Below are 21,914 nucleotides of genomic sequence, written 5' to 3' on the forward strand. Positions count from 1 at the left end.
ACCTAAGAAATTTAGGCTGATTATAACAGACGATTCCACACCCTTTATTTGAAAGCAATAATACAATTCAAAGCAAGTCCTTGTCAAGTCAAGTTTTGTTCTTTCCAACGCAGATAGAATTTCAATATTAAATTAGGTTATACTGTCGACCATGCCCACATAGTCTCATCACTATCTATATCTCTAACTCACTTCAATACCAAAATATCTATCTCTTTGATATCTATATTATAATCATAATACCATTTTCATAATATTAGTTGGAAGGTCGATTTTGTGACCAAACCCAATAAGGATCTACCCAAAACTCCTTATCCTCCAACTTACTTTTCGCTATAAATTCAGTCATTGACAATTTTCATACGACATGATTTTTAGACTCTTGGCATCTATGGGTTTTGGGAAAAACAGCGCTGGAACACTAGCGGACATCGGAGACTCAGCCTGTTCTCAAGCCGATATAATTGGTACAGTGGTTCCCTTTCGTACGAGTTCATCAAATTTCAGCGATTTCGCTCATCAGTTTTGCAGTTTTCAGCGTTTCCGCTACGACTATCTGAAATATCTTGTTACTCTTGATAGTGAGGACAGACACAATTTGAACAACTTAGAGTGCACAGTAAGCGTGGATAGCATTGCCGCTCTGCTGTAGAAGTGCCCTCGCAAACTTAGCGTCAGCTACTTCTACTTGAGAAGCACTACCTGAAACTATGTTCAACGAAGAGCTCCTAACAGAAAACATGCCTCTAAGCTTCTCTTTGAACTTCCATCTTTCCTTGAAAAAGCTCACTACGCTTTATCTTTTATATGAGCAGAGAAAAAGCTCCTAGGAGTAGACTCTCCGACGCTGAGGTCCAAGTTTTCAGGGAGTTTCTTTCTTCCTAGCCAGCTTCTCTAAGCTTTACTACGACCTTTGCAGCAGTTTTTAATATTCTATTCGGTTCTAACTTATCGGAATTGACCCAAATGTTATCCTTCCAAGACCCTGTCTTCGGTAATTAACGCTATTTGTATTGGTATGCAGTAATGGGATATTTTAGAGTTTCAAACTTGATGTTTTTGTCTTATTTCAAAAACTTCTGATTTGCTTATCATTATAAAGTCACAGAACTCAGAAGATAGCTTTTCTCCAATTTCAAATTCTGAAGTTTTCTTGCTAACTAAGAGGACACTTTACGGTGCTCTCATAAAATTATCCTTCAATACTCGCTATAAGAACAAACCAAAATTATAACTGTAACTTTGGTATTGGACGTGCGCATTTCTTCAATATTATTAATATAAGTACAAAATGTCTAGCAACTGTAGCAACATCGCGACATCGCCTTAGCACCGCTGCCTAAACGCCATTAAAGTGTCTAGTTAACTTTACTTTTGTCATTTTGCCGCTTCGAGTGTCACTTTGAGTGCGATGGCTGCCAAGCAACCATATTTGCCATATAAAGTGACTTAAATTGCTGTGCATTAAGGTATCACCAATGGATACGTGGTCATCAGCAGTATATACAATATGTATGAAAGTATATCTATATGTATGCCAGTGTGTAAGAATGTGCCGCGGGGCTTGAGCGACTGCCTGCCATGCCCGACTCTCATGCTTGACTGCTTGACTGCCTATTAAACAATCACCTGCGACTGCCATAGCGCCATTCGCATGCGCATCAACATCATCAACGCCGCCAACAAAAAAAAAAAAAAAAAAAGCAAACACACAAACAAAATAACAACAATATGAAATCAACATTCACGACATCAAGCGCATCACCGTCAAGCGAGACATCTTCTCAGCAACGCGCGCGGCAGCAACTCACAACGGTGACATCATTCCATCATCATCAGCAGCGGCAGCAAAACCAATAGCCTCAACATCATTCTGCGCTTTGGATGTCTCCGATTTTGATGGTGGCATTGGATTTGAACGCTCGTTAAGCAATTATATCGCGCCCGCGTCGTCAGCGTCAACCACATTAACTGCGAATAACATACGCACTATTGTTGTTGCTGTTACTTCGAGCTATGCACTACATATATTTGCAACGCGCCATCGATTTGGGGCGACTTGTTAATGCCAACACGAATGATGGATTGTGTGAATTTCTCGCATTAGTGAAAGAACTATGGCGGCGCTTGCCGCCCAAGTAAACGCGCTGTTGCACATACGTATTTATGTTGCAACATACCAATAACAGGCAATAAAACATATTCGCAGCTTTTTATTAGCTGCTTTATCCCCCTCACTTCCTTCAACTGTAACTGTGAGTCCAGTTAATATATCTGCGCTCAATCCCTGCGTCCATCCACAAATTTAACCAACCATTCATGCAACACACACACAAATGCGCGCGCTCTCCTTCAGTCTTCCATCCACCGCCATTCAAACATATGTCCAGCTGCTTGCGACGCGCCCGTCCTTGTCCGTTTGTCTGGCGATCCACTTGTCATACACCTGACCAAGCCTCGCCAACATTTGTCCGCCGGCAACAGCAACAATCACAACAAAGAAAAAGCAAACATACTCATAATAAGTACACAGGAACACCGACAACAACAATTAACAACAAATAACATTCGTGCTACTCAATAATATTAAGCACATGCAATAATAACAACAAGTGTATGATTCCTCCTGGTCAGCTGCCACTGAAGCTGGCGCTGATTCTGCGTTGTCCAGCCAGCTAGCGCGCCGGTGAGTGATCAGCAGCAGGTCGACAAGCATTGTTCGTACTCATTTATAAATACACACGTGAGTATGTTTGCGCTTGTAATTGCAATTGATCTGATCGTTGCGCGCTGATAAATAAAAATAATTCTTGTATTCAATTGAAAATTGGTTTTGATTGCATTGGCCTCGTTGGCATTGCGCGCCGTTGCTTCTGTTATTGTTGTCGTTGTATTTATTATTAAGTACATACAATATGCATGTATTTATGTCATAACATTCGCGCAGGCGCATGAGCGAGCGAGTGTAGCCAATTGGACAAAATACGGCATATTAGACTAACAATACCTCGAGGGGGAGTGCGGCTAGGAGTTGCTTTGGTAAGCCATAGCGTTGTTGTTGTTTCAAATTGCTAGTCCTGGAGAAAGTCAGCATCTCTGCTAGTCACATGTCATTTCATATTTTATTGTTTTTTGTGTGTCCTTCTGTGCATCGGCCCACATTAGATGACCAAATGTACCCATGGTTCCATGTTATGGGCTTGCCATCCAGATATTTCTACTAACTATTACTAACTGTCGCAATTTATTTGTTAACCCTTTTATTAATTGTGATGGATGGTATTATGGAGAATATCTTATTGGTATTCTTTAGAATTTTGATATAATGAATTACTTCATCTAAAGCTAATAAATTTTTTAGTAAATTCAACTGAAAATATTTTTAAAATTGTAAGTGTAATGGTAGTTGAAATTGTAATGATAATTTTATTTATAGTTTTAATGGTAATGATAATTGTAATTATAATTGTAATTGTAATGACAATTGTAATTGTAATCGTATTTGTACTAGTAGTCACAATTGTAATTGTTACTGTAATTGTAATCATAATTGTATTTGTACTGGATATAAAAATTGTAGTTTTAATTGTAATAATAATCGTAATTGTACTGGTATTTATTATTGAAATTGTGACGTAATTGTAATAGGAATTTTATTTGTAGTCATATATGTAATGTTAACTGTAATGTAATTTTTATTTTAACCGTAATTGTAATCATAATTGATAGTTGAAATTGTAACTGTAATTGCAATTGTAATCATAATTCTGCCGGTTGTAATTGTAATCGTAATTATACTAGTAATCATAATAGTAGTTGTAACTGTAATTGTTATTTTAGATATAACTATAATTATCATTGTAATTGTACATCTTAAAATAATTATCTTCGCGAGACAGCAGACTGAATATCAAATTAGACTGAAATATGACTTGGTATGAAATAAGTAATGGTCATAATTAATATTCTGTCAGGTGAAAGAGTTGAAAGTAAATTATTATTAAAAAGTTTAAGCGCTGCATCCTTATATCATATATACGTAATTGTTTAGTCCATTTCATTGCTAAGCCGCTAATCAATCTCAAATCAATAAACTATCCGCACAGCATATCCCACAATTTAATTGAAAGCATCACATCTGACTTAAATAACTGGCACGCCAGCCATACTTAACTGCAAACGCGTGCAATTTCAAATGCCAAGCATTGGAAAGTTGAAAGCTACTGAAGGCTCGAACACGAGTTCATTAGAGTTGACGCTTCAAGCCGTAATTGACACACGTAACGACAAAGCGACATTTCATTTCGACTCGTTTAAAGACATTGCGCGCCGCATTGCAGGCCAGCCAATGTGACGCGCGGCAAAATGAAGGCAGAGCGCGTGATCGAAACAGCAACGAAGGTACGCGCGGCGACGGAAAATAGCTGGCGTTATTGAACACGAGAATCGTGTGTTGCTATGCCCTACCCAACTTTACTAGGCCGCTGCAAGGGAGAGGGCAGTGTTTGTCAAATCGGCGTGTGCGAGCGCCAGCGCCAAATGTGAGCGCCGCCTGCCAATTTAGCGCACGGACATGCGACAGCTACGCGGCGGCCGCGTGCAAGTCAAACAAATCATTCAAAATTTTCACTGTCGTCGCGAACAAAAATTGCTGAATTGTCATCATTAAGAGCAAAGTGAACGCCGCGCACGCTGGTAAGTGCGGCATATACTCATATAAATATATGCGCATATGTAGCGCTTTCCTGAATTGGTCGAATTTGCTGCAACTAAATGATGTCAAATGCGGCGACAGTTTGTCAGATTATTATCAAATTGCATTGCCTCACTCATTGGGCCAAAAGGAGGCGGCCATCTAGATCCCGTGCTGCGCTCGAAGCGCAAGCTTAATGTGAAACTGTTGCAACTCACATTGGTTGCGCTTGTGCTGTGGCCACAACAAATGGTTAAATGGGCGCAACGCCGGCGCTGCTAAAACGGTTTGCGGATAATGCGCCCGCGCACTGGTCGACACATCTCATGGCGGCGGCAAAGTATAAAGGAAATCAAAGTGAATGGAGAGCGACAATAGTAGTGGCAGCAACAACAACAACAATAATAGCTGTAGTGACAAAGGCCACTAAAGCGATATTGACAACCCGCACCATGACAGCAGCAATGAGCGCGATCAACGCTACTGATATGTGCTGCAGTCGCTCCCTTTGCCCCAGCAAAAGGGTTTTACTAATCACACACACACACACGCGCGCACATACAAATATCGGTTTAAAGGTGCATAAACTCAGTATACCTGTCGGTGCGGCAGTCCATTCACTCTGTCTTCGCGTCGATTATTGTTTTTTATGAGCGCATAATGGCGACATTTACTCGTAATTTTATGAGTTGGTCGTCGTCGGTGCCGACAAGGGTTACTCACTGACAAGCGTCGAGTGTATTAAGTGCCGCGCGCACAATGCGATTGTTGTTGTTATATATGTGAGATAACGTGTGATGTGGGTGGATTTCGAAGTGCCTGTTGATAAAACCGCACTGCGTGACGGAGGCTGTGCAAATCGCGTACCTGTTCGATCCTAACCAGCAGCAACTAGTTAAAACGGAATGTAGTTTAAATCTATTTACTACCGTTACTCTCTGTGGGATACTTATTTGCCTTAATGAAGCCTTTTTGTGGTTTCCAACAGAAGGATTTAAGAATGCTATGGCAATAAACTCTGAACTGCTTGTATTCTTGGCGGTTATTTTAACGGTCTTACAAAGTCTAAGACTGAAAGGTTTTTCTATGTTGTTATTAAGTTCGAATCTATTAGCTTTGACCTACCCATTTCAAATTTAAAAAAAAAACTTCTACCATACATACTATGCATAGCCTATATTATTATAATTTTAATTTTTTGATTAATAACTCGGTTCTTTTCTGATAAGCTGAGAAATCAATTACATCCGTTATGAAAAATGTTAATCCCGTATATCAGAGAGATAATGGAACCTGCTTTCGTTTTAATTTTTAAAAAGTTTGTTAATGAGTCGTGACAGAACATATTTAGATAATAATATACTACTTTTTAACCGGACAACTGTTTGCATCCAACGGAAAAAGTTCTTCCTAGCCACGTTGTTTGACATAAGCAACCTTCAAGTCGAATTTAATATGGAAGAAAGATCTTTTATGACGATCTTCATCTTTATTTTGGTTTGTCAGTCTGTAAAGTAGCTATATGCTATAGTGGGCCAACCTATAAATGTAATCGAAAAATGTAGCATTTTCTCGGACAACGTCCGGTGTGTTTTACGTGAGTACCTGCCGTCGACGGCCTTACCTCATGGTGCTCAAAAGCACGGCGTATCAATACAATGCGTTGATCAGCGTCCCGAAAATGCCAAGCATTTTTCAGTACCGATTGGTAGTGTGAAATGGACACACTACACACCTTGGTGGGGTTCGAGGCCTATCTAAAACCTCTGCCGTACTTTGGATCCGGCACCCGGTTGCTGTGCAACTCCACATTGAGTGATAAAACGTTCTTCCCGTATTTGGGCATCAACCACAACCACCACAATACTCCCCGAAGGGCCAGTCCGCATGAGCAGGTTGGAGTGAACTCCAAGGGCCCCTGCTCAACGTAGTACCAGAATTAAATCTTATTTAATTATAATAATTAAAATTTTTCATACAAAAACTTGATTTCGAACGTTGAGTTTGTATGCCAGCCTTATACTATAGTGGTCCGATATCTGATCATTTATGTATATACTTAATAGGGTCTCCGAATTTCTTTCTGAGTGTTACTAACTACGTGGAAAAGTAAAAGTGAATAACACCTCAAATCTTGACTTTGTGTATAAAAGTGTTTTTTCTGGCCAATAATGGCGCCATAAGTTGCATGCTCTTTAAAAGTTTTCGTCTTGTTTTGTACTGTTTTCGAAGAAACAGTGGTCTTTTACCAGTCCAAGAGTGAAGACTACGCAAGTGGGTATAACTACTATATAGAATCTATAAGTCTCATGACTTCACACAATGAAACAAATAATATTTGAGAAGTCTAAATTTTCTGACATAAAAATATTTTGATAAAATTGATTAATGTGAAAGTTTTTTTTTTTATAGATGATGATATCGAAAAACCGTCGTGTTAGTTTCGGAAAGATATCAGTTAATAGCTACTGATGAGCCTTCTGAATCTATCCAATATATTTCGTTTAACAATGCCATGAATGCTGCCACCAACATACTGGTACTAAGATACAATATTTTTATTTTCAAAACGTGCTTTGAGTAGTATGAACAAAGGATGTGATCACCATCTGACCAAATTTGACCCGGATCGTCTTTCAAATTGGCTACTTTGGAACCAATACAAGCATGGAAGCAGTATAAGCCTCGGCGAATGCTACGAAGCGAATTTATCAGTTTCGAAAACAGAAAAAAGTTACAGGGTGCAAAATCTGACGAATAAGGTGGCTAAGCAATGATTCTCGTTTTTTGTTTAGCCAAAATATCCGTTACAAATATGGTAGAATGTGGCGGCGCATTATAGTGTTAAATAAATAATGAATTTTCTATTTACAAATATAATCATTTACGACGAACTGCTTCACGTGGACGCCTCAAAACGACCAAGTAGAATTCATTATGGACAATTTGATCCTGTGTAATGAATTCATGGTGCACCACATCACGGTAATCAAAAGAAACAATGAGCATCTCTTTGATTTTCGAACGAGTTTAATATGGTTTTTTTCGGTTTCGGCGCATTTTTGGAGCCCTATTAGTTAGATTGTTGAATAGTTTCGACGTTTTATTTATAAACCCACGTCTCGTCACCAGTAATGATGGCTTTGAGGAATGTAGGATCTTCAGCAATGTTGTGAAGCATCGATGTTGAGTCGATGCATAAGAGATGTTGAGACTCGCTGCTGCCTCTCTGATGTGAACACGACGATTTTCAAGCACGAATTCATTTACATTTTCGATGTTATCATCACTAATAGGATGAACGACTCGCATGAGCCTGAGTTTTCGATAACTTCCTGTTTTGGTCTATAGCGCTTATATTTTAAAATCGAAAATGAATATATGTATCAAAATGAAAATTGAAAAAGCGTTTGTTTCCCGCATTTCCGCTCAAATTTGGTTCCCTTGATTATTGGAATATTCAAAATTTGTAAAATATATTAAACTCGAAATTTCCTGCGATAACTTCTACAACTTGCGTAACTCATTTTCAAAGCGCCGGCGTATTGCTTAACTTCCATTCATTTTCTTATTGCCATAAACGTTTCTTACTTTTGTACATTCAATTTCGCTTTTCGATGTGTGCGGTAAATTTCTGCCGAATAAAGGTCGTAAAATTTTTATATAATTTTTTTGTTTTTCTCTTGTTTCATCGTTTTTTTTTTTTTGTTTAGTCAGCTAAACATTATTCTACTTAAATCTTTTTTTCAGCATTTATTTTATGAGCTTAAGCAGGTAGCCATAATCGCCTTGGCCTGTTTAGTCTTTTTAGTTATTGTTGTTGTTGTTGCACGCTATTCTCTGAAACATTGTTTCGGGCAATTTGTCAACGAACATAAAAAGTTACTAGTTGGGCTGTTTTTCTACGGCGTTTTGCGTTGAATTTTATGGCCCCAAACAAGTAAGCCTACAACAGCAACAACAACAACAAGACTTTAATATCACAAGCGCGCACCGGCAATTGGCGGCTCCGCCTTCTATTGTGCGCCATTCAAAAGCAGCCGAGTAGCCGTTTATTCACATCTACCGTCTACAGTCTCATGTTGTTATTGTTTTTTTTTTTTTTTTGCTTTGGCTTTGGCTTTTTTAGTTTCTTCTCCAGCTGTGCTGCTACTTCAATCTTTTGTGGCAAATGACTTGCTGGAACAATCTGCACTAATTAATTTTTGTGTCTTCCTACAAATTCAAAACGCAAATGGCAATCACATTGCAACATAATGGCGTGTTGCGCACATATAAATATGGATAGCATACAGTTAGTTGCAAATGTGTGTGTGTACGAAATTCATCTCCACCTTCTCGTGGCGTGGCATGCACTCAGATGCAACAATAGTTGGTGGCAAATGCGGCGCTTTTTATGTGTTGCCAACGCCGCGCCATCGTGTTGCACACACCACATCATGCCACATGTTGCATAGCAAATATTTTTTTGTAGCCAAACTTGCCCCTATTTATGCCTTAAGCAAAGATGATTTCCCTAGCAATAATCCTGGCGCATTTTTTGTCGAACACTTTTTTGCAACATTGTGAGCAGTGAATCGGAACTGCCACAAAAGAAAAAACTTTACTTCAGCTGCACCGAAGCTATAATAACCTTCACAAATACAACAGATTCCTTAAAAAAACTTGAGTTTGATCGGTCAGCTGCTGTGGCAGCTATATATTATAGTGATTCAATCTGAAGAATTTATTCGGAGATTGTAGCTTTGACTTGGACAATAATGCATGCTGAACTTCGTGAAGATATCTCATTAATTAAAAAAGTTTTCCATACCAAAGCACTTGATTCCGATCGTTCAGTTTGTATGGCGGCTATATGCTATAGTGGTCCGATATCGGCGGTTCTAACAGATGAGTCGCATTTGGCGCAGAAAAGGACGTGAGCAGAATTTCAGATCGATATCTCAAAATGTGAGCGACTAGGTCGCGTATATACAGCTAGACAGATATGTGTAAATCGGCTCAGCTCAAGGTCTACGTTTATTCTTTCTGCGTGTTGCAAACTTCGTGACAAACTTAATACACCCTGTTCAGGGTATAAAAAACGAAGCTGGTAGCAGCTAGCTATTTCGCTCATCACAATGCGCAAAGGCGGAAAAACGCTCGCGCGCTACTGTTGCACGCCGCCGCAGGCTACTGTTGTTAGCTAGCCTTTGTCGTAACACTCAATGTAAGCTGCGCTGCCGACGAAAAAACATTTGAAAGCAGTACTTTTTTGCGCCAGCAATAAAAAGTATTATCAAAAAGTCAGCAGAAGTTGCGCTTTTGAAGGGAAAAAATTCCAATCTTTCGTTTGCAAGTTGGTCGCGCCACGGAAGGTTGTGTTGTGGGGCACTCAAGGCGACAACAAACGCGGCCTTCTGTATGTTGCATTTGGCTTTCTTTGCTGCTAATGTTGCTGGGGCAAAAGTGGCTCAGTGTTCACCTGCAATTGTTGCGGTCCATTTCAAGTCGTTTATTACAACAAATAAACAAATAAAGTAGAACAAATAAGAACGCGGTAAGGTAAACAATACATGTAGAAACCCATTACCCCATTGTTACTCGTATTTACTTTTTTTACATATCTGCTACTCCTTGTGGTTTTGCTTTTTGTTGCATTAGTTATGCACTTCTGTGTTAAGGCGCTGAGGTCGATTACAGATACATATATGCTAGTATGTACATATGTACACGTGTCTGTTGGTGAACCATGTCTCAGCTAACCATGAAAATATTAGCATCATATATGTTAAATAACAAATTATGGCTTGGATCCACAAATCAAGTTCAAATATTCTTACCTAAAATTTGGCTCCATAATCCACACAAACTTTAGATTTTCCAAATGTTTTCAGAATCTTTCAATTATCTTCAATTTAAAGAACCCACAACTATTTTTTTCTTTCTTCGTTATCCTCTCTTATTCATACTTCATCAGGTTGGAAAATATTCATGAACCCAGTCTTCTAAATATTAGTAATCTAGCAAAACAACTTATATTCTCTGGTACCACCCCTTAATATCTCCGGTACCGCCATAAATATGATTTCATCGACGTTAACGAAACGTTATGATCCGTTATGATCGGCTATGCGACTGTTCTATTCAACAGCGTGGTTTACTTATTTTTGAGTGCTGCATAGCTGAACAAACAGTGCCTTTTTGTTTTATTAACGTACCCATTCATCCAAAAGGGATTTTCGTCGCTGAAAAAATTTGAAAAACCGGTATCGATGGCCATCTTGGTTTGGGTCCATTCACCGATCGTGCGAAGCGCTTGATGGTCGTTCGTCTTTAAATCTTACACGAGTTCGACTTTGTTAACCCGAAAGCCAATATCCTTACGCAAAATCTTCCATAAAGTGGATGGGCACAGCTCCAATTGTTGCGCGCGATGGCGAATGTACTCATTCAGGTCTTCTTCGATATTCTGCCTCACAGCAGCAATAGAGTCTTCGGTGCGCACTTTACGGGTTCGCCTTATCCACATACAGTAAACTTGGTGTAAAAGTTTTACAATCGTGAATCGTGAAGTTATGGTTCAATACATGGCAGCTCTAAGCTAATAATGGTCGAAGTCGGACCTTAACCTTTCGAGTCCCTAGATACCAAATATGAGAAATGCCTATGGTTAACTTAATTTCGAAGATATCAGTCAATCTGTAGGATACTTAATAAAACTAAATGGCCTTTTGGACATAGATATATTTGGTTCAAAATTAATATCTATGTATATATTTAAGGCATCTTAGCAAACTTAAGTTATCATCATTTCTTACATAGACTTTAGTTTGGTGACGAAAATATGTGGAATTCGACTATGGACAGTTCCTTTCCTATATACCTATTATAATACTTAAACCCACTTTTTTCGAGTGATAAGTAAAAAAGTTATTTCTCTGTTTTTCGAAGTTGGCCCCCAAAATCGAAATATTTGAGATCAAAGTTCGAAATTGAAATTATTGAAAAGAGCTCACATTTGGATCTTCGAAAACACTAAAAATTTATTTTCCGGAAATTATTTGCCTGATTTATGAAAAAATTGGTATCGTCTTTTCTGCTGATATGCGTTTTTATATACTCGTACTCTCCATACAAACTTTGAGAAAAAATTAACTAAAATTTAAAAAGGAAACGTCAGAGCCCTTTAAACAAAGTATATAAATCATCAGCGTGATGAGCTCAGTCGATTTAGCCATGGCCGTCCGTCTGTCTTTATATACGCGAAGTAGTCCCGCAATTTTTGAAATAACGATCTGAAATTTTGCACAGCTCTTTTTCTCTCCAAGAAACTGCTCATTTGTTGGAACCGACAGTATCGGACCATTATAGGATATAGCTGACACATAAACTAACCGATAGAACTCAAAGCCATGTATGGAAAACTATTTTTAATTGACGAGGTATCTTCGCGACAATTGGCATGGATTTTTGCCAAAGGCATCACTATAGACAAGTTTTAAGTCTTTTTATACCTTTTTACTTTTTACTACAAGGAGTTAATAGATAAAATAATAACATTAAATAAATGTAGAAGAAAATAATTAACACAATTAATAAGCGAAAATGTAAATTTAATTAATTACTACAAAAACACGTGTGTGCAACATTTTACATCTAGAAGATGGCGTTCTGTTGCACACTTTATATGCCAACCAGGCAGCCGGCGTTGCAAATAAACACGCCATCACGGCAATTAGAAGCATATAGCAAACGCGAAACGCCCAGCAACAATATTACGCTGACAACTGCAACACCCAAGCGGTCGTAATGAGTAGCGGTGGCAACAAACGAAAAACGCGCTTTGGCAGTGGGAGTTGCTGACGGACAGGTAGAGCAGCACCAACAGCAAACAAAACCAACGCTGACAACAGCCGCACAATCAGCCAGCAGCATCTCTCAGTTGAGTAGCCGTTGTGGAAGCTGCCAATGCGTGCCACTTGCTGCCACATCTATTGCCAACGCGTCGCCGCCGCGCACTCGTCGCATTCATCAGCATGTAATTAAAGCGATATTAGCATAAAATGTTGATGGAAGTGGGCGTGTATGAGAGACACAGCGCCTTCACATATGTATATGTGTGAGTGTATTGCCCGCCAGCGCGCAACAAGTGGTAGCGGCAAGTCGCTGAGCGACTGTCGATAACATCGCACACGTTTCCTGATGAGCGCTGCATGCTGTTGCTGCACGCATGCGGATGTACATAGGTATGTGTTTGTGTGTGTATATATTTTATATATATATAAGCAATTATGGAGATCTTCCTCCCTGTTGCATGCCTGCCATTCACATGCTGTTCGATATACTTTTTATTGCCACAATCCAATTGTGATTTGCCTCAGCATAAAAATACAGGGTTATAAGTTTGTGTGTGTGCGTGCAAGCATTTCGTTTATTTCATTTTGACAGTCTCATTTATTATGTTAACACTCGGCGCTCGAGTGGCAAGCACGCCAGAGTCAGTGACTGTATGCGCCACAAACGCTGCAGCACTTACATTGGCTCATTAAAACGACACCACCTCTACAATAATAACAAATATGTTAATATATTTTATTTTATTTTTTATTTTATTATTTTATTGTCCCTTACTCCCTTCCACCTTTCGCTCTGCGCTCACTTCAATTAACTGTCAACACTGATTAAAAGCCCATTTGCATTAATTAGAGTAAGAAATTTAAATGCATTCGATTTTTATGCGTTTTATTCACAACGAAAATTTCCAAAATTCGTGGATGTGAAGCCACTTTTTTGTTGTCATCGCAATGTCACATAATTTCTCATAAATTCTAATTTAAATTAGTGGCAATTTCGTCACATTTTATGTTGTACAGCCGATTATCATTAGACAACGACTTCAAACTCAAATGCTACAAATGCTTAGAGAACAAACACAACAACAACAGCGCCCTTTATCTTCGATTGTGTAGCTTTTTTTCAGCATTCCTCTGATCGTTAGCGTTAAGGTAAAATCTAACTGTTAATCATTGTAGTCATTTAAATCGCGCTTGAAGCGTCTCTGTGTCTGTCTGTTTGCTTGTTTAATGAAGCTTCTGGGTGGAAATTAAACAGCAGCTATAATTTCTTTAACTTCCCAACACGTGTATCAAATTGTGCCCAAGAGGCATTCTAGCTACAAATTTCACTAAATAATTTTATAAAGCTAATGTTTACCTGCCAGTGGCATAAACAAAAGACTTTCGGCACAAACTTAATGAAAAAACATAGCCACATACAGAAGAAATTAAGGCACACTTAGCTCCAATAAACTCGATTCTTTAGCGCAGAGTTTAGTAAAATGAACTTTATGAGTTGGTCAGCAGAAATATGTTGTTGTTGTACTCGTAAAACATGCCGCCAAACACATTGATGAATGGTGTTGAGTTGACATTCCTTGGCCGAACAAAAATCCGGGTCAGATCTGATTACGTAGACCCGACTGTCATTGTAACTGGGGTTAATAGAAAGTAACTCTAAAGCACAGCGGCAAAGAAGTTGTAAAGAAATGGCGTAGCAATAGATTTTCAGAGCATACTATAATTATGAAAGAGACATTTACTTTTTAGAAACAGTTGCAAGTCGGTACTTAAAGTTTTCATGGAACCACTACAGTAAGTTAGGTTTAATGATACTATGAAGTCAACAATAAGTTGCTGTTGCCACTTTAACAAGTACGGAAGCGCTATGTTCGGGTGTAACCGAACATTTCATACTCTTGCAACTTGCAAGGATCAAAGCCTGCTAAACAACTTCAGGTGTTGACAAAACTTTATATCAAACTAGGAAAAGTATCGCCAAGATCTCATCCATTTAAGGCACGAGGATGTATTGTTACTAGAAAGAGATTATTTCTAAATTACTGTACTATTTCTTACATATGGACCGATTGATGCGGTATAAAATGAATCAGAATTTCGAAAATACAAACACTGTTAGGCATTTGGGGGCTAAGGGTAGTATTGAACCGATTTTATCCATTTGTGGCACAAATGATAGATTTCGACTATATGCTGAAATACCATAAAGCTACTATTTCTACAAAGTTTGATTCTGCTATTTTCATTGATTTCTGATTTGTATAATGTAAAGTGAAAGAATCAATTGTCATCCGATTTCGCCCATTTTCACAGGGTACAATAGGAATGCTTTGATAACCTCACACTTCGAAGTTGTTTGAAATCGGTGATGACGGACGGTGTTACGCCCATAGTTTTTTTACAAATACAGCTATAAAGTATTTCCTTACCATCATGGTTGAGAAATCTAATTCTTATGACGCATTCTTACAGCGAGTTATCGCACTTTTAATGGTTTTCAACATAACCATTATATGATAAGTGAGCCTGGTTATTATCTCATTTTACCCATTTTTACAGTGTATGAAGAAATTCCAAAAGGACTTCTTCTCAGTAAGTTTGGTTGAGTTAGCTTTAGTGGTTTTTATACATTTAAACATATAGGGGGCAGGGTCACGCCCACTTTTCAACTTGTCTCCTCACCCCGATTATTTATATATACATAACTCCATACCAATCTCGATTATTTTGTGGTAATACAAACAACCGTTAGGTGAACAAAACTATTATACTATATGCAACATGTTGCAAAAGTATAAAAATCTGCTTATCAAATATCTTTGAATAAATTTCAGTTTACTTTTTTTTTTTTTTTTGTAAGCAAGCAAACGCAATATGTCATCGATTTACGTTGAACTCAAACCTATTTAAAATAAGAGAATTTCGCTGCAAGAAAACACTTGTCAAGTAGCACGAGAATCGCCCAACAAATTCAGGTAGTTCATGAAGATTCACGCAGTTACACACATATACACATAAATGTCAATGATTGCATTGCGTCCGATAACCGTGCGCAGTAATTTATGTCGGTAATCGTAGGCGTTGACAGTTTGTGTGGCGTTCACAGAGCGAAGCATAAAAACAGCCAGTCTAAAGTAAACAAAAAAAAAAAGAATATAAAAAGTATTAAAATGTTGTCCTCGCCATTCGCTAGTTCCCAACCTATTGCATCTTATCAACAAAGTCCTTTTTCATTTCTTGTCAAATTAACAGACAACCGAAAGATAAATCGCTACATGCCCTGGTGAGCGCTGAGCGCAGGTCATTTGCGAGCGGGTTCGTTGGAGCGGCGCATACGTAGTTGCGTGGGAAAGAATGCCACATAGCGGACAACTGAAGAAAGAAAACGGCGAGTTAAAGGATTGTGAGCAATAAAAGGTAAATAAAAGTAAATTAAATAACTGTATACAATGTTACATTGCTTTGTGGATCAACATATTACTTACGTACATATTTATAGTATATCTGTGGTTGAGAAAATTTTACGTTTGTATGCGTATACAATTTTTTACGAAGAGCAGAATTGGTGCATGAAATATTCAAACTAAACACAGAAGATACGCAAAATATATGGTATTTATGCTGAGGCTACATGCATATCCGAGTACTCGAATATTTATACGGATTATGCGTAGGTATGAATAACATCTAAACAGTGCGAGACTGGAGTCAACATTAGTCGAAGCGGATTTACAAAAATCCATTAACTATTGTCGTGCCTGATTTTCAAAGTTCCTTTAGTTACTGATATTCAAATTTATATTCGAATGTTTGAATATCTAGATTTTTTATAAATTCTGCATATTTTACACTATTCGGTATATCCAGAAATCAGAATAATTGAAAAATTCGCTTAAATTTCTCCGAAGGTAGATATGTCGTAGAATAAAGCAAATTTATACATTTTAATATTTTTGATTCTGGCTCAAAATGCTTCTTTTCTTAGAATGGTTAATAAGGTGGAAATCATAGTACGCTACTTAACAAAATATCCTTCAGGTTCACCCAATTTTACCCTTGACAAGATCTGTTAATAGAGTTGTATACCTTATATACTTACACAATTGTCCTCTACAAAATATATAAATAACAACACTGCCGCATAATGTCAGATCAAATATTTAGCAGCGCTGCCATTGAGCTTGATATTGTTTAGCATCTCAGTTTATATCAGGTACTAGCTTAGCCTGATTAAACAGTTGACTAAAGGACTGTTAGCGTGACAGACATATTGCAAAGGAAATAATAATATTCTCTAGTAGAGCGCGTATTGGATACTGAACTCATATAGGGAATGTTGAGCTCAAATGTATACAGTTTAATAATAAGATATCAGGGTAGTTAACATATTGCAGCCGACTAAATCACAGTTTTGGTCAACCATAGAAATGAATTACATATTTAAGCTTCTCCTATTTTTTTTCATATATGTATTCGACTATTTTCGAATATTTTCCAAAAATTTTAAGTTAATCCCGGAAGTCTCGGAGATATGAGCGTATTTGTGAAAGTTTTTAAACTTAGCGAAATCGGCTACCAAATCGCTTTTTTCTCGAAACGATGTTTACTGAAGCGCTTGGGAAAATTTCTACGAAACGGCTGAACCTTATGGCTTGAAATCGTCACACAACCTTATTTGATAGATTTCGGGTAGTGATCGAATAATTTCGATTTTTTAAGCCACAAAAAGAACTTTTTTTGGGGAAGCTACCATTTTGTCAAAAATCAAAATTTTGACTTGTCTTTCATTTATAACCATAATTTTTTTGTTTTGGGTTTGTGATTTCCGATAATTTTAAGCAGAAGTGGTTTGTTCAGCACCTGACTCCTTTTTTCGAAAGCCCTCCTGGAAATTGGCTGCTAGAGAGAGAGAAAGAGAGAGAGAAGGGAAACCTAAATTTTTAAAAATTAATCGCCGTTTATTAAAGTAAATAAAAATTTGTTACAAAAATTATGTTTTGTACATTTATTTATTTATTAAAAAAACTCTTTTACTCTTCAAAAAAAATGTTCACAAAACCGCGCCATTTTTCCAACTTGCAAGTGAATATAATCTCTTAATAGCGCTCAGTAGTTTCTAGAATTTAAAATTTCCGTAAGGATAAATCGCTGCAAAGATTATTATCTCTATATAACAGATGCAGAAGTTAGATGGCGCGCTCACGCTTCGTAGATCCTGGGCTTTCTTCGAATAACTTCAAATAGAGAGTTTCATAACTTTCTAACGCTCAGAAAGACATTTTGGTCATATAAAATAATCACATTTCCTACTTCAACATACAAAATAAATTTTAAAATTTGAGCGTTTTTTTTTTAATATTCATATCTCTGTGACTAAATGCAATACAATATTTTTCACTCGCCATATTTCCTACACTATTTTCATCACACACGTGCAACATCAGACAAATCTTAATCGCACTTTTACTTCCAGCCGCGCCATTAGCCAACAAGCTGGATATAATCAGCATTTTGCTTTCACACACTGGCGCAGCAAATGTACCCACCTGCTTGCTGCCTGCCTGCCTGCCACATTGGCGAGATTAGCCAACAGCGGCCACACCAGCGTGCCACAGATAAAGGTGATAAAGCACATAAACCGTGGCATACAATGCATATTAATCCAATTTGCAACGTTAATGTGCGAGCGCAGCCGCTTGTCGCTTGCCACCGCACCGCCGCCTGGCCGCTACTGCTGGCAACACCGGCTGTGCTTCCGTTCCGCAATAATTCGCCACTTGCAGTCATGCGGCGAGCAATGTGTGGCGTGTAATTGTTGCACAATCAGCTACAAAACTGTAACAGCGTCTTGTGGTGGCGACACAGTGGCAAGTTGGCGTATACAAGTATTTACGGTTGTGTATGTGCGCGCTTGTTGTTAGTTAAGCGCAACAGTTATGTTTTGATGGAAGCAGAAGGCAATGAAAAAAGCGATCAGCGCTGCAACAAATAGTGCGCTTTTGAATTTCCGATTAACTTTTCAGTTGAACTCGACACTGATTGGCGTGTAGGCACGTCGCTGGTGGTGTATTGGCTGCTTGTTGCTTGCAACCTGCTGTTGTTGTTATATGTGATTTTATTACGCGCACAATTGGTTTTTTTTTTTTCAAGTATAACTTTTCGCTTGTTGTTATTGCAACTGCAACATTGTTTCTGTTATGTGCGCTAATGACAGCAACAATGTTGCAAACAGCCCATTCGGAAACGGCGCATAATTCACGTGTTGAGGCGTAGCAAATTGAGCGACAAAAGTTCAGCGTTGCCAAGAATTTCTGGTGGCAGTGCCTACCAGCCAGTTGCGCATGTGCGCTGTGAAGACTCTTGACTATTGATTGTTTCTGCAGCGCGTTGCAAGTTGCATAAGTGGCAATTTGCAGCTCGGTGGCAATGAATTTTCGCTTTTGGTTAATCAGAATGGCTAACATATGCATAATTCCGGAAAATATGTTGAAATTCAACGCTATAAAGTCACGCATGCGCATTGCGTACACAATAAATATATGTACATGTGTTGATTTTGATGCATTATTTTCAGTTTCCACAGCATAGCTAGTAAAGTCTGCACATAATTAGACAGCTGCTCATACCGCGCTCTCTCCCCACTCTTTCTACTCTTCGTACATCCAACGCAATGACAGCGCCCGCTTTATTACCTCAATGCGCTGCATTTTGTGTGTTGTCTGTGCTTGAGTCTGCGCTTCACATACTCGAGCGGCGCCTATCCGCATTGCTGCCACCAAATTGTCCATGACACTAGAGGTGTCGAACGTTAATGGCGTAACACCTGCGCGCACTACGCTTCTGCCGTTGATTACGCATGCGCCGAGTCGACGCCGCCAACTCCACTTGCCTATTACTCACTTCAAAAGCTTTAGCTTAAGCTAAAATATCGCAGAATATTGCAGTTATAACCATGAATATGCCACCGCCGCCACCGTATAATCTAGTGTGACGTATGCTTTGTTGGTTGAATATTAGCGTTCACTTACCGTGTGATTGGCTGGCTGATTGCATGACTACCAGGTTGCGAAATTCTTACGCGGCTTCCTGTGTTGGCACTCGAAAACGGCTACTCAAAGTCGAAAATGAATTATGTGATGAGAACTAATGAAAAATATGAGTTGAGTCATTTGGTTTACTGCTGGAAAATTACCTTAGTTCAAGACGTAAATATAGAACTACTTTATTGCTAGATGCCGATACGAAAGAACTGAATTATTTACAGCAACTCTACAGTTCGACGTTACCCTTTTTAAGCATCTCGAAAATTTTCGCGTCATTGTCAATAACTTATTACAAGGCCAACTTCGCCGCTATCTAATAAATATATCCGCTTTCATCACTTGGCATTTATGCCAGCTCTGCTGCTTCCTCCCTAGATTAGTGGCAAAGCTAATAGCATCAAATAAAGTACATACTATAATAGGCGTAAATTCGACTCCTTGCGGTAACGTAGACTGGAGACCCATGGAACAATTTGAACTGTTCATAAGTATACAATTTCACTTTTGAAATTCGAAACAAAAGCTGCAAATGAAGAAAAAAATTTCTCGTCCCAACTTTTTTATAATTCGCATCTAAAATTTTGCCCTTTCGATTGAGTAACCAAAATTACACTTTTTGTTGGTTGTTGGAAAAAACAAAAGAAGTTGAACATGGTTGAAATTGAAACAGTCAATGGTTGAAAATTTTTCCGAAGTTTTTTTTGTCACGAACACAAGTATTTAAGTGACGCAAAGTATTGAGTAAAAGTCGTGAAGTCATCAAAAACTTGCCTCTGGCGTGCCGTCCATTCTATTAATGGCGATAACATCGAAAAAATTATTTAAAAAAAGTGCTTGAAAAACGTTGTGTTAGCATAAGACAGATAATATGGAAACATTTGTTGTTGTTGTATCGGCAGAAAACATTCCTGAAGTAATTAGTCGGGGTATGTGGCCGAGTTGACCATCCTTGCCAGATAAAAATTCGCGTTCGTTTCAGTTACTTCGACCTGACTGATTTTTTTTTTTGTTCCAGTCCGTATTAAATTGATCAGATGGTACAGGTACAATATATGAGCGATATTCACGATATTCAGATACATAAAGCAGCCTAGCGGTGGCCTAGCGAACTCTATATAGTTTTACCGCAAAGTATTGTTTTTTTCACAAACGGACTTACAGAGCTTTGCAAAATTTGGTAACAGTATAAAAGAGTTGAGTGTGCTCAATTAACTAAGTCATACTAAGCTTCATATCTTTCTATATTCTGTATCGTATACGCTTAATATTCTCAACCAATAGTGGATCAAAGATCTCCTTACTCGATGATTCAAGAAATCTCCTGGTCAATCATAAATTCATATAAATTATGTTAAGTTTCTTTAAAACTAAAAGAGCACGGCTGGTTAGATATATGTATATAGAGGAGATATGTGCTACGGTATATGTGACCAAGTGGAGGCTAGAGACAAAATGCGTTCACTCCCACCATGAGCTAATTATGAAATGATAATAAAATGTTCGATTGGTAGTCGAATAGAATACGAAACCATTTTAGTCAATGGCTTAGTAAATTAACTCCGTAACATAAAATATGATCTAGTAATATATGGGTCCTTAAAATATACTCGTAGTAAGCAACAAAAAATGGATAAAAGTTAAAAACTACGCCATAAACAGTTACTTCATTACTCCACTTGCAGAAGTCACTAATAATATAATTACAGCCAACAACAATTGCCACTGTGTGCGCATCTGGGGCATGCAATGATATTGATGAGAGCGTTAATGTGCCACTGATTGCGTCCACAGCGAAACAACGTTTTTGTATTAACTCACTGTGGCACATAACCTCACACACACGCACACAAACACCTGCGCACACATGAGAATATAAATTTCAACCCTGCAGTGGCATTACCTGCAACATGCCCACGGCCAACGGATGATCAATTGCCGCTGATTACCCAACGATGAACCAATTCCAGGACGAGCTGGTGGAAACACACAAGACTTACATGCGTGTGTATGGTTGTGTTGTTGGCATTGCTGTTGATTTTACCTTCGCGCACAGCTGCAACAAGAGCTATTGAGTTATGCGGCGATATTGCTCTATTAACGGTGGCAAAGGCACGTCGTCGACACGGCTCAACGCGAGATTAACTGCCAGCGGATGAGTGGGTAATCTGCGAAAGCAGTGCAACAACACAAAAGCAATCAGCACAATGGTCGCACAGCAAAGCACTGCATGCAACGGATGAAGGAGTGTAGCGGCTTTAACAAAATCCACAAAAAAAGGCGAGCAATAATAATGATTTACAAGAATTTAATCTGCTCAGGTGCTAATTTCCGCCTTTCAGC

General features: G+C 38.4%; 1 long non-coding RNA gene across 2 annotated transcripts in view; it reads left to right on the top strand.

The window, feature by feature from the left end:
- LOC118680249 (uncharacterized) overlaps positions 1–21,914 on the top strand; it is a 195,963-nt gene that overhangs the window by 152,736 nt on the left and 21,313 nt on the right. Inside the window, exon 4 of one of the 2 annotated variants that reach the window (XR_011396965.1) lies at positions 15,784–15,948. The exons of the other annotated variant lie outside the window; for it this stretch is intronic. This is a non-coding gene — a long non-coding RNA (uncharacterized lncRNA). The remainder of the gene's footprint in view (positions 1–15,783; positions 15,949–21,914) is intronic. 2 annotated transcript variants of the gene reach the window in all.

This window comes from Bactrocera oleae, chromosome 6, assembly GCF_042242935.1.
Source record: "Bactrocera oleae isolate idBacOlea1 chromosome 6, idBacOlea1, whole genome shotgun sequence".
Lineage (NCBI taxonomy): Eukaryota > Metazoa > Arthropoda > Insecta > Diptera > Tephritidae > Bactrocera > Bactrocera oleae.